At 43.0% G+C, this 13178-nt stretch overlaps 1 protein-coding gene across 1 annotated transcript in view; it reads left to right on the forward strand.

Moving 5' to 3' along the window:
- Positions 1–7537: 7537 nt before the first annotated feature.
- The window catches only part of FHL2 (four and a half LIM domains 2), a 30544-nt gene continuing 24903 nt past the window's right edge, over positions 7538–13178 (forward strand). The window contains exon 1 of the mRNA XM_056861754.1: positions 7538–7624. The gene's annotated coding sequence lies outside the window, so the exon portion shown is untranslated. The remainder of the gene's footprint in view (positions 7625–13178) is intronic.

Below are 13178 nucleotides of genomic sequence, written 5' to 3' on the forward strand. Positions count from 1 at the left end.
ATTCTTTCCCCCTCAAGCCCACGAACCGTTTACAAAATCCACTTCAAGGACATTCCATATGAGGGAAATTGCCTCATTTGCATGGCACCCTGCACAAATAAAAATGGTTGATCTAATGTTCCAATGTTCCCGTGTTCCTTTGTAAGACCCCAAGCACTTGGGGGGGGGGGGGATTAAGTAACAATAATGATTGGTGGATGCAAACGAGAGGGGAGGGGGAAGGTGGGATGGGAAGAGAAAGGCTTTTCATTGGGTGTTGCAAAAAGAGGGGAGGAGAACTGAATAGCGTATGTAACTGAATGCACCCCTTGCGTTGCCAGTTTTGAAACGACATAACGAAATACATCGTGGTATAGGCGTTTTGGGGAAAAACAGATGTCTGGCCCTTCCAAAGCATTTCCAAGCTGAAATGGGAGGTCTGAGGTGCGATCTAACCTGGATAACACTTTTTTCTAAACATAGTAGATACTGAGTGCGTTAGGCCCGAGTAATATGCTTAGAAGGCTGAAACTCTGCTAAGGATTACATTGTAAATCATGTTCAGAAAAAGTTACACTTCTCTCTGAACTGTCCCTTTAAATTTGGTTACTTTCCTTGACAGAATAGTTGCAAGCTGCTCTGATTCTCTATGCTTAACTGATTGCTTCCTTAGTGGCTACCACATTCCTGAATCATTTCCATTTATTTTCCCTTTGCAACCAAAGTGATTGTTTTTCATTTCCTCTTATTTTACATGCACATTTGAAAATAAAAGAAAATGAATAAACATTTTCTGCAAAGAGAAAAAGCAATAATTGGACACCCTCCCCCACCCCACTACCTCCAGCAACACAATTTGATTATAGACCATTCAGGAATGCTGCCCAAATGAACTGGAAATAATTAGACTGAGGAGTAGAAGCTGGTTTAAAACTATACAGACAAGGAAGAAAATGTAAAGCAGCAGTGATCCTAAGAAGATTTTATTGTGCTTTGTCCATCCATATCTGTATGGTTAGTATTAGAATCCTATTTTAAGTGAAACAAATATGATCTTTTATAAAATGGGGGAAATCCACAGATAATGCTGCAATGTGATGGAATGGATCTGAACTCTGAAAATAGAATAAACGATTCCATATCTATTCCAGTTTAGCAATGCCATCCAAAACAGAGTCACACATCCTTCTAAGGTGTGTAACTCTGCTTAACATTGCTCTGTAAATGGTTAGCGTGGATACCATTCTGCACTGTCAGCTAGGGTTGCCAACCTCCAGGTAATAGCGGAATAGCTCCTGCTGTTACAACTGATCTCCAACCAATAGAGATCAGATCACCTGGAGAAAAATGGCCGCTTTGGCAATTGGACTCTATGGCACCGAAGTCCCTCCCCTCCCCAAACCCTGCCCTCCTCAGGGTCCGCCCAAAAAACCTCCCTCCGGTGGTGAAGAGGAACCTGGCAATCCTACTGTCAACACAGTGTGGTGTAGAAGCTGGAGCAGAGGAATAGCACTGGGGAGAGCTGGGTTTAAATCTCTCTTCAGCTGTGAAACCCACTGAGTGATCCTGAGCAAGTCACTATCTGGCAGCCTAACCTACCTCACAGGGTAGTTGTAAGGATAAAATGGAAGAGAGCCATATATGCCACCAGGTATCCATGTAGGAAGAACGGGGTACCTGCTGAAAGAGTACGTCATCCAAATAGCCGAGGCTGACAGCAAAGTTAACAGGGTGTATTGCTAACATTTGCCTTTTCAGGTAAACGTATTTGATACTGGTTTAAATGTGCAGTGAGGACCGAGTGCTGCTGAGTGGAACCAGCTGTTGTTTAGAGCGTTCAGGAAACTCAAGAGTTATTGCCACTTGAGCAGAACTCCCCAACCAAGGCTTCCAGGAAATCAGCTGCCATATGCTAAGGCCCCATATTCTTGTGAAGGTGCTTTAATCTTCCCCTCATAAATCATAGGTAGTAGCCTGATCCCCTGATCAGTGGATTCCCAGATAAGTCGGCTGAGTTCCTGTCTAAGAAGCCTCTGATGGGGGAGATTCCTCATCTTTCGCTCCCTACTGCTAAATTCTGCACCATTGCAATTAAAATACGCAAAAATAGGGTGGGAAAAAAACGGTTAAACTCTTTTATATTTTTAGTAATCTTAAGTTGGCAAGCCACTTTAGTGTCATGCACTAATTTTGTATATCTTATTAATACCAGATTTTTTAAATCAATTTTTGTAATTTCTAATAGTTTTTACAGTTTTATCAAGTTGGACAATATGATATACTAACTTCTGGCTGGTCAAATAGACAGTATTAATAAACTTGAACTTGAACATAGTAGCCATTTGGAAACATTTCATGGAACGTTTAATTTGCTTCTTTAAATGCAAGATACATTGGCTAAAAGCAAGGAGGTGCATTATATGATGAAATGAATTGGGCTCTAGAGCCAAAGTGTTGCAGTGGTCAGTGTGCTGGACTAGGCTCTGGGAGACCATGGTTTGAATAATCACTTTGTCATGGAAGTGTGCTGGCTGGCCTTGGGACAGTCACTTTCTCTCCCAGCCAAACCTACCTCACAGGGTTGTTGTTGGAAGGATAAAATGGAAGGAAGAAGGAATGTTTTAGAAAGTCATTTTGGGTCCCCATTGGGTAGAAAAGTGGGGTATAAATATTTAAGGTCGTTTATGCATGGGTACTTTCACTCACGTTCACCCCCCATCTATCTAGATTGTTCCTTGGAGTTATGCATGAGTTTTTCCTCCATTAGAGATGACCTCACTGCCAGCCCTCGCAAATCCTGGGATTTCCTGTCCCTCTATTAACCCAATTCTTCCATCTCCTCTGAGTTCAGCCCGAGTGAAATTCCCATGCATAAGGCAAAGCACGGGATACAGAAGCATATGTTAAGGGGTGGGGATTCAAATGCTTCCTGCTTCATCTGAGTTCTTTCTGTGCAAAAGAAAGGCTTTTAAAAATGAGGCTTGAGTTTCTGTCCCCCCAACAGGTCCTTTCAAATAACTCCATTTTTTGTTTTTGTTATTAAAATGCTTTTTTATGTGGCAATTGGGTTTTGGGGGGATGACTACTTCTAAGCACTACAGCCAATTACAAAGCTGCATTTCAAGGGGAGGGGATTCACAAGCTTTTTGTTTTGAGCTTGGAGACTGCTGGTGCATAGCTTCCTGAGAAGAAAGTGTGGGTCCAGCAAGCAACAAACAGGTAAAACTGCCATGCATAAATGACCTTTATAAGTATACCCAGGCTCATGGATGTGGAAGGCTTAAAAGACCACTTAAATGAAGCTTTATGACATTTAAGCTCTGTTTTTGTTTCTTCCAGCTACTCAGTTACTTTTGCTGTTGCAACCAACACTTAATTATATCTAAGCAGGCTGTTAAATGAAACCCTGTCTACCTTGAGATTTGGATTGGTGGATCATGAGGACGAACATAGATGTGGACTGACGTACTTTTAGCATGATCACTGAATAGCAACTGAGCAAGAATTAACAAACATTGCAGCCAGCGAGAGAAAGGCCAGGAAGCAGCTGCAACTCAGGAGCTTTTCTAGAAGATCTTACTGTGTGCAGATGGGAAAAAAGCTGGCAGTAGGACAGTGGTTGTTAAAAACATCGGATGGGAAAATTATTAATTCTCCTAAAGTTAAAAAAAAGAGAGAAATCTACTCATGGCCATCCAATGAAATTAATAAGTAGCAATACATAGGAAAAGGAGAAGACTCAGCGTTTGGGATGGATTGACTCCATAAAGGAAGCCACAGTCTTCAGTTTGCAAGGCCTAAGCAAGGCCTGAGCAACAATAGAGCATTTGGGGGATAATTCATTCATGAAGGTGGTGGAAAATGACGTCAAGTCACAGCTGAATTACGGCAACCCCATAAGGCTTTCAAGGCGAGAGACATTCAGTTTGCCATTGCCTGATTCTGCGAAGTGACCCTGGATTTCCTTGGTGGTCTCCCATCCAAATACTAACCAGGGCTGAACCTGCTTAGCTTCTGAGATCTGACAAGATTGGTCTTGCCTAGGACATCCAGGTCAGCACCCATCAATTTATGGGGTCACCATAAGTTGAAAGCCACTCAGTGGCCCATAAAATACACCGTTAAGTAGCTAGTTGAAGAAAGAAACAATGTCCTTAATTACAAAATATGTAATCAGCCTATGGAACCATTTGTCCAGTGTGTTGTGATGATAGCTTAAATGGCTCCTAGTGCATTTTGAAAGAAAGAAGCTTGTTAGGGAAAACCTAAAAAACACAAGGAAGTTTGTAGGCTGTGGTTCAGTGGTAGAGCAGCTGTTTTGATTACAGAAGGTGCTAGGTTCAATCTCCAGTATCTCCATTTAAAACAGTGGTTCTCAACCTAGGGGTCAGGACCCCCAAGGAGGTCGCGAAGTGTTTTCTGGGGGGTCGCCGCCACTGTCCTGGGACAGCCCCCATCCTGGGCTGTCCAGGACTAACCCAGACGCCCTATCACCCTGATCCGTCCGTGAGGGCAGGGAAGACCCCAAGCAGAGAGGTGAGGAACTGGCTGACCAACAGCTAGAAGGAGCCGGGCTGCAGAGACGCGGCGGTGTGCCGCCACACACCAGCTGTAGCCCTGCTGCCCAGCTGAGAGGCGGGCGGGCCAGCCCTGGGCGCGGTCGCACCTGCGCCGGGCGGATGATGCGGCAGGATGTGTGGGAGGCCAAGGAAGCTCCCCTGGCTTGGCCAGTTCAGTCACAAGAGAGGGGGTTTCCTCGCGAGAGCCCCGGCCTTCTTGGAAGAGTTTTTGGGGAGAGAGGGGAGGACAAGGAACACAATGCATGCTCAGAGGCACTCTTTCCTCCGTGCCAGGAAAGGTTGCTGCGCCACACAGTCACAGCCGCTGCACAACAGGTGGTAGTACCATTTGCTTGTTTGTTTTAAACTTTAAACTTTAAAATAATTATATATATGGATACCCTGGACTGCCAAAAAAACAAATGTTTTCTTTATCCTATTGAAAATGTCATTTATGCAAATGTGACGAGGATCACAGGTTACTTGGCAATTGTAAAAGGGAGTCGCGACTTGAAAAAGGTTGAGAACCACTGATTTAAAAGGATCAGGTAGCTGGTGATGTAAAAGACCCTGGAGAGCTGCTGCTACTCAGCGTAGGCAATACCAAAGGGAGCTTTATATGAAGCTGTTAGTTATTACATTTATATCTCACCTTTCTTGCTTTATGGACCTCAAGGTGGCAGGATAGGTTCATTCTGTCCAAGAACAAATATCGTTATATTGCACAGCTATTCCTCCAAATGATGCCTTTGACATTAAAAGGCATTTAGGGACTCCTGTAATAAATTAAATCTCCATATATCTATAGGCATTTTTCATTAGTTCATATACAAGGCTGTAACCTTCACTTTGTTGTTCTAGACATGACAGCCATTTTCAGAGACACTGTACTGGTTACTTGATAGAGTAAAAGTATTGCACTTATGGTCAGAAACCAGGCAATGACTTATTTGCAGTAACTTCTCCAGGTATGTCTGAGTCCATCTGCGCATGTCCAAAGCAGAACACATAGGCAAGGGAAGGCAAAACTTGTCCCACTCTCATTACTTTCCTGTGTCCAGTATCTGGCTGTTTGAAGCATTTCCCCCTTCCTGCCCCAACTACAAGTGAGAATTTTAATGGTATGTTCCCCAGAGAAGGTTAAGATCATCTAATACTGTAAGTATACCGGATGGTGAAAAATTAAGTTGCTGGATGAAGAAACTAAGCTGCTAGGGAGATCTCCTGGGTATGAAATACTGAGAATGAAAACTAAGATCCAAGATTACAAGATGGTGAAGACAAAGCAGTCCAAGGTATAAGCACTGTCCTAATGAACTAAATCCCTCACTTCATCTCAGAAAAAAAGACTAATCTCCAGAAAAAAAGACTAATCTCCAAATGTCTCCAGTCAGAATGGGTTGGAAAGTTGCAGTGTGCTAGCAATATTCTTGCTAGCTGTGTTCCCTGATCCCTTGAGGTACCGATCACATACACAGCTGCTATTTCTTACATCTACAAAATTAGATTAAAGGCTCAGGAGTTCTGCATTGCAGAGTTTAATCAACTGTGTTCATTACGAGTGGCAGGATAGTGATGTCAAAGTCCTACAAATATCTCTCAATATCTCTTTCTAGATGACAAAAATTGGTATTCATCAATGCTATTTAATATACAGTTGTTAAAGCTAAATAGTTCAGATTGTGACCCCACCTCTATAAACCAGCCTTGGGGGGAGGGGATCAACAACTTGAACAAAATAAGGTCCCCAAACTTTGTCTTGTTGACAAAAAGGGCACAAATGCCAACTTCCTGGCTTGAGAAGCCAGAACTTTCCCTCTTAGAGGCGCTACACAATCCTATGTAAAGTCGCTGCAGCCTAAGCCTATTGAAATGAATGGGCTTAAACTGGAGCAACTCTCCTTAGGATTGCACTGTTAGTCTACCTGAGATCACATTCACTAGCATGACTCGTTTTTGGTCTTGGGCCCAATTCTAATAGTGATGAGGGCAAATCTGCTATGCATATGCTCAGAGGATGCCTATGATTGTTTCACTATTCCTTGGTTGAACCCAGCACTGTACATATCATCTGGTTGAGTGCTAGGTAGAGTGCTTGGTTTATAAAGCACTAACAGCATCATCAAGCATGCTTTAAAGATTGTTCTCATTCACCATCAGAACTATGCTAGCTTGTTCTAGTCCAAAGTACCCATGTCCCTTTGATCTCTAATGGAGAGTCAAAAGTACATAATTAACACTCTTCCAGAAACTGATGAGCCTTGGGATACTTTCACTAGGGTTACGAACCTCAAGGTGAGGTCAAGAAATCTCCCAGAATTAGAACTGATCTCCAAATTGCAGAGATCAGTTCCACTGGAAGAAAAAGGCAGCTTTGGAGAGTGGACTAGTGCAATGGAAATCCTAGAGTGACTACCGAGGGTGGATGTTTTGGACTTCCATTTTTCCTGTGTTATACCATAGAGATTAGGATAAACTAGGGTTGCCAGGTCCCTCTCTGCCACCAGCAGGAGGTTTTTGGGGTGAATCCTGAGGAGGGCGGGGTTTGGGGAGAGGAGGGACTTCAATGCCAGGATTTTCATTGTAAGGATTCTCATTGAAGCAGTTTCTTGAAGCCTGATCTGATGCATGATTACATGGAAGTAAATCCCTCTGTGTTCAGCTATGTTTACTCCCAAGTAAGCATATTTAAGATTGCAGCGATTTGGCCCAGTTCCTTTTCAGGTTTACTTGGAAGTAAGTTCCATTAAGCTCAGCTAGGCTTACTCTGAAGTAAGCATGCTTAAAATTGCTGCTTAAGGGTACTATAAACTAGATGGCTGAACTTTACCAGAGGCTGAGCCATCCTTTCTGTTGTCGACCGTTTGCTCCTACAAATGAAGATTCCTTAAAAGGCGAGCCATGCAGAGAGGCTGTGGCTCTTATCGCCCAGATTGGCTGCTTCTTTGGAGATACTGTATTTATAGCTCATCTGGCAAATGAACTCTTGGTGTTCTGATTGCTAAATACATCGTTTGGGTAATCCAATAAAGTGGAGCTTTGTCTCCTCATTACCTGAGTGGAACATACAGCGGTCGCCCAGTAAGGTAAGAGCAAAGGGTCCTCTGCTGACTTTTAATGCCAGAACATGGAAAACCGGGTTTTAGGGGATGCTGGTATTTCCCTTCCTGTCCACAGCAACATATTCATTCATTTTACCATTTAGTTCAACTGAAAGCCCACTAGCAGGAACTAGGAGATTACGGGAGCAATCCTAAACAGGTCTAATCAGATTCCTACTCAGGTCTATTTAATGGGGCTTCCTTCCAGGATTGTGCTCTTAGGATTGCACAGTTAAGAGTTGTTGTTGTGCTTGTTGTTTATATATTGCCAAAATGACAAAAGTTGATTCGGACTTTTTCAGTTCACGTCAAAGGCATCAGTGACATGGAGAGCAGCGTTGCAATGCCATCCTCAGCAGGGTTCTAAGTCCACTGAAGGCTCTTTTAAGTCGCTAGGCTTACAACAGTGTAACTCTTCATAGGATTGCACTTATGTTTTATTGATCTTCTTAAATGCAATTCCTGCACTAAGGTGTCTAAGGTGCTTTCCTGATTTAAAACTATTTTTAAAAGGGACACTGTCCTTTTCACAGCTGAAAACAACCATTGGGTTAGGAGAAATAAAATAGTACTTCTGAAAAGTACTGTATCTTCTTCTAGAATATTGCAGCCCTTAGGGATAAAGTTGTCCCATTGGACATAGAGTGACTCCCAAGTAAGTAAGCATAGAATCAGGCAGTTCCTTTGACTGTATCAGAAATGAGAAGATATTCTTTTTAACATTTGCTTCCCCCCCTCCTTTTGACACTGAATATTTAGAAACAGAGAAGTGCAAAGGTAGCAACATCTCTGAATAACTCTTGGAATTATTCTCTTGACCCTTCTGTCTAATGGCCTTAGAAGATTATCCTGATTATATGTTTAAACAGCTATGCTTTAGAAGTAATGGAAGCTGTCCTAAAGAAGAAAATAAAAGGCATGTGGTTCTTGTGACTGGAGGGGAATTCTTCATAATGGTCTTGCAAAATAACATCAACAGCTGGTGAACACCCATTAGAAAGGATCTACCCCGTTGAACTGCTTTTTAAAATTGATCTCAAGGGAACAATATTTTTCAAGCGGAGTTTGCAAAGAATGCTTGCATAGGAAAGCTAAATTGTGTAAATGAGCATTCTCGTTGCTTTGTTATGGCAATAAGTACAGCACTCCTGGGGACAAGGATTTCCAAGTGGGAAAAGATGCGTTATCCCAGTTTTTTGCATCAAGATTAAAACGGATGCTTTCCAAAACAATTTCTATTATAGCAGATCCAGATTTAAGCAAACTCATTTCAAAATAAAAATGTCACTCAAACTGTGGATGACCCACATCTCTGGGGGGCGGGAGAACCCCCACTTTTATCAATCCTTTGTCTGAAAGGCTTGGTGAAGAGAAAACTGGAAAACTAGCATGCCAGGCAGAATGGTTCTGACCAAAGTCTCCCGAAGAGAGTGACTTGCTTAATGTGCAAGGCTTCTGGAGTGCCTCATAAAAAGCTGCATCCCTCTTAGTTATTTTTAAGTGAAATGAATTCCTGTAGGTGAACTATTCTGTCTCTTGGTTTGGTTCCATGATGAGTTCCAGTGCTATAGAATCTATGTCCAGCTAAGCAGAGTCACTTCATCATAGAGCGCTGATAGTCAGCTGAGTAAAACCTGGCCGAACAGGTTTCATGGTTCGTGGACTTCATGAAATGAGTATGAATGAGAATCATTCAGCTAGCATGGTGTAGTGGTTAGGAGCGATGGATTGTAATCTGGAGAACTGGGTTTGATTCCCCACTCCTCCACATGAGCGACGGACGCTAATCTGGTGAACTGGGTTGGTTTCCCCACTCCCACACACGAAGCCAGCTGGGTGACCTTGGGCTATTCTCCGTTGTCTTAGAGCTCTCTCATTCCCACCTACCCCACAGGGTGTCTGTTGTGGGGAGGGGGAGGGAAGATGATTGTAAGCTGGTTTGATTCTTCCTTAAGTGGTAGAGAAAGTTGGCATATAAAAACCAACTCTTCATCATCATCTTCTTCTTCTTCATCATCATCATCATCATCACCATCATCATCATTTTTGGAAAATCTTTGGTCAGCACTTCATGCTCGTTGATGGGGGAACCACTGAATTTACTTCCAGAGTATTCTTCAGCGAATGTATATGATATGGAAATAAAATATGCATCTTGGAAACGAGATGGGAACAGGTTTATTGGACACAGACTTAATTTCTATACTTTGTACCTTTTGCTGCATAAAACATTGCTGGCTTGCAACAACTGTGCTGTGTTGTACTGTCCATAAAGGATAGAGTATTGTCATACATGAGGCTTTAATCGTTGTTAACCCTTTCTCGTGCTTTTTAGCTGAATGTGAGAAATAGAAAGCAGAGGTGAAGAATTTGTCATTTCCAGTCCCAGAACCCAGTCTGGTGAATCCTGCCATCTTCCAGGATCCAAACAGCCACTTTAGGCTGAGCACAGGGAGCTTCTGATGGTTTTCTATTTTAAAAATTATCTGCCTATGCCATTTCCAGAAAGCAATTTCCCTTGTTTCAAGGGGTAGGGGGAAGAATAGGAGGACACCCAACAGTCTAGCTGATCTGGAGGAACCTATAAATGGTCTGCAGCACATCCAAATCTATTCTTGAAAAAAACCCACATGACCCAAGGGGAAGAAGCGAGCCCCTAGTTTCTCTCTGGAAATAAACCAATGGGGTGGCTCTAGAATTCAAAGGGCTGCTCAGTTATTGGCTATATGTCCACCAATTAGACTTCTGTTTACCCCCCAAATTCCACCCCTAGCATTGACTTCTATTTCTAAATAAACTACTTTCTAAAAGTCTTGAATAAGTTGTTCCATTCTTTGAGCATCCAGCTCACATCTCTGTCTTCTTGACCATTACCTCGAGGAAGGATAGGGTTAGCTTTAATTCTGTGGTTCCTCAACCCCTCAGCTCATTGGCAGAGTCAATAGTAGGTAGAGCAGCATTGCCTTCCTCAAATCAAATCACTGCTGTTGGTGGCAACCGAAGGCTCTCGCTGTCCCATCTCTGGGGTTTTGCTGGATTGGCTCCAAAGTACTGATTTATTTGGGTCCTCTTCTTCTGCAGAGTTGTTCATCTTGGCAAAGAAAATTTAGACCCTGCCCATGTGCATGATTGGAATTGTTTCCTGCTAATGCATATGAAAGGGGGTTGGATTTTGTCCATTGTTCCCTCAATACTGATTTGGGGTTTTTTTTTCCCAATGAAAAAAAGAGTACTCCAGTGCTTCTCTCCCCCTCTCCTCTGAGACATGTTTCAAATATATCTCAAAGTTGAAAAAATGCTTTGGGCTTCTATTTTGGGGGGAAGTAGACGTTTTCAAGAGTTCTTGTGTGTATGTGTTTATAGTTTGCTCTGTGTGTGGCAGAGCAGTAGAATGTGTGCGTGACAGAAAAAGAGAGTTTCCATGATAAACATATTTTTTATGCAGCCATTTTTTCAAAGGAATGGTCATTTACTTGAAAATTTTCAGCGTTAATTAGAATAAACAGTTCCGACTGTGAATCATAAAAGAATGCATGCATTTGAATTCAGAAAACTGACTACGCATGGAAAGAAAAGTATCTGACAGAGAACTGGGCTCCTTGCTCTACATTACAGTACAGGATAGCTTATCCTGTGGTATTATTTAATGTGGTACAGCAATGCAAGACATACAGTTGTTTATAAAATGGTACTCTTTCTCTAGGACTGTCAGATAGAAAGTGGGAGATTTATTCTTGGTTTGCTTCTTTCTGAGAAGTTACATGTTTCCTGCAGTTTTTTCCCTGGTTCTTTACAGTATAATCCCAAAAACACTTCCTTAATCCTTCAGATTAAGCCCCGGGGGGAAGGCAGCATGGTATAGCCTGATCTCGTCAGATCTCGGAAGCTAAGCAGGGTCAGCCCTGGTTAGTATTTCGATGGGAGACCACCAAGGAATACCAGGCTTGCTATGCAGAGGAAGGCCCTGGCAAACCACCTGTTAGTCTGTTGCCTTGAAAACCTCATAAGGAGTCGCCATAAATTGGCTGCGACTTGACGGAACTTTACACAGACACAAGATTAAGCCCCATCGAATAAGCCTAAATAGAATTCAGAGTAGATTTATGTAGGATGGCAGCGTTAGTCCACTTACTGTGTGTGCATTGGATCCAAGCTTGTTACAGCATCACAAACATGATTTAAAGTTGAAAGGAAGTTTGTACATTGTATTCTTATGGTGTATATTTTGTATTATGCTGTGTTTCAACTGACCCTGAGGCAGATTCTTAAGTAACTGTGGTTTTTAAAGGGAAAAAATGTTGGGAACTCATTGCTGAGCTCATAGATGTAAAAGTTTGTAAAGCGGTCCTGAATATTCTGACATTGCAAATCCTGAAATCTTCTAAGACCTCATTTAAATATTGTTACCTCACTTTAACAAACAGAAAAAGGTGCATCACAAGCAGGACCAGTTGCTAAAATATACCTCCAGTTCACAACCTTAAGACCCACTGGTCCGGAAAATGTTGTGATGCACAGTAGGATTGCCAATTGCCAGGAAGCAGCAGGAGATCTCCTGCTAATTCAACTGATCTCCAGCCGATAGAGATCAGATCACCTGGAGAAAAATGGCTGCTTTGGCAATTGAATTCTATGGCATTGAAGTCTCTCCCCTCCCCAAACCCCAGGCTCTTCAGGCTCCGCCCCCAAAATCTCCCGCTGGTTGAGAAGAGGGACCTGGCAACCCTAACTGGGAGTGTGGTACTGGCATGCTGTCCAGAAGAAGAAGAGTTGGTTTTTATATGCCGACTTTCTCTACCACTTAAGGAAGAATCAAACCAGCTTACAATCACCTTCCCTTCCCCTCCCCACAACAGACACCCTGTGAGGTAGGTGAGGCTGAGAGAATGTGACTTGCCCAAGGTCACCCAGCTGGCTTCATGTGTAGGAGTGGGGAAACAAATCCAGTTCACCAGATTAGCCTCCGCCGCTCATGTGGAGGAGCTGGGAATCAAACCCAGTGCTCCAGATCAGAGTCCACCGCTCCAAACCACTGCTCTTAACCACTACACCACGCTGGTGAACTGATCTCTATCGGCTGGAGATCAGTTGTAATAGCAGGAGATCTCCAGCCACCATCTGGAGGTTTAAAATCCCGGTATTCCTTGGAGGTGACCCATCCAAATCCTTGCCAGGGGCGAAGCTGAGAGTGTGTGACTGGCCCAAGGTCATCCAGCAAGTTTCCGTGGCAGAGTGGGGATTCGAACCTGGGTTTCCCAGATCCTAGTCCAACACCTTAACCACTACACCAGCATCCCATATACATGCGCATAAACATATGAACGTAAACACAAGCCTTCACACACACGTGTGATTCCAGGACTGACAGGGAAAAACGTCAAGGAATGCCGCTATATGCAGGGCTGTGCTTCGGTGCTATTACATTATATTACGTAAAGGATCCTAATTCCTTGTAAAGGATCCTAATTCATGCTGAAATACTTACAACCGGATACGTGCGGTGATTACAGCAAGAGCCCTTCTGCCGTGAGTTTTGACC

This window comes from Euleptes europaea, chromosome 16 (assembly GCF_029931775.1).
Source record: "Euleptes europaea isolate rEulEur1 chromosome 16, rEulEur1.hap1, whole genome shotgun sequence".
Lineage (NCBI taxonomy): Eukaryota > Metazoa > Chordata > Lepidosauria > Squamata > Sphaerodactylidae > Euleptes > Euleptes europaea.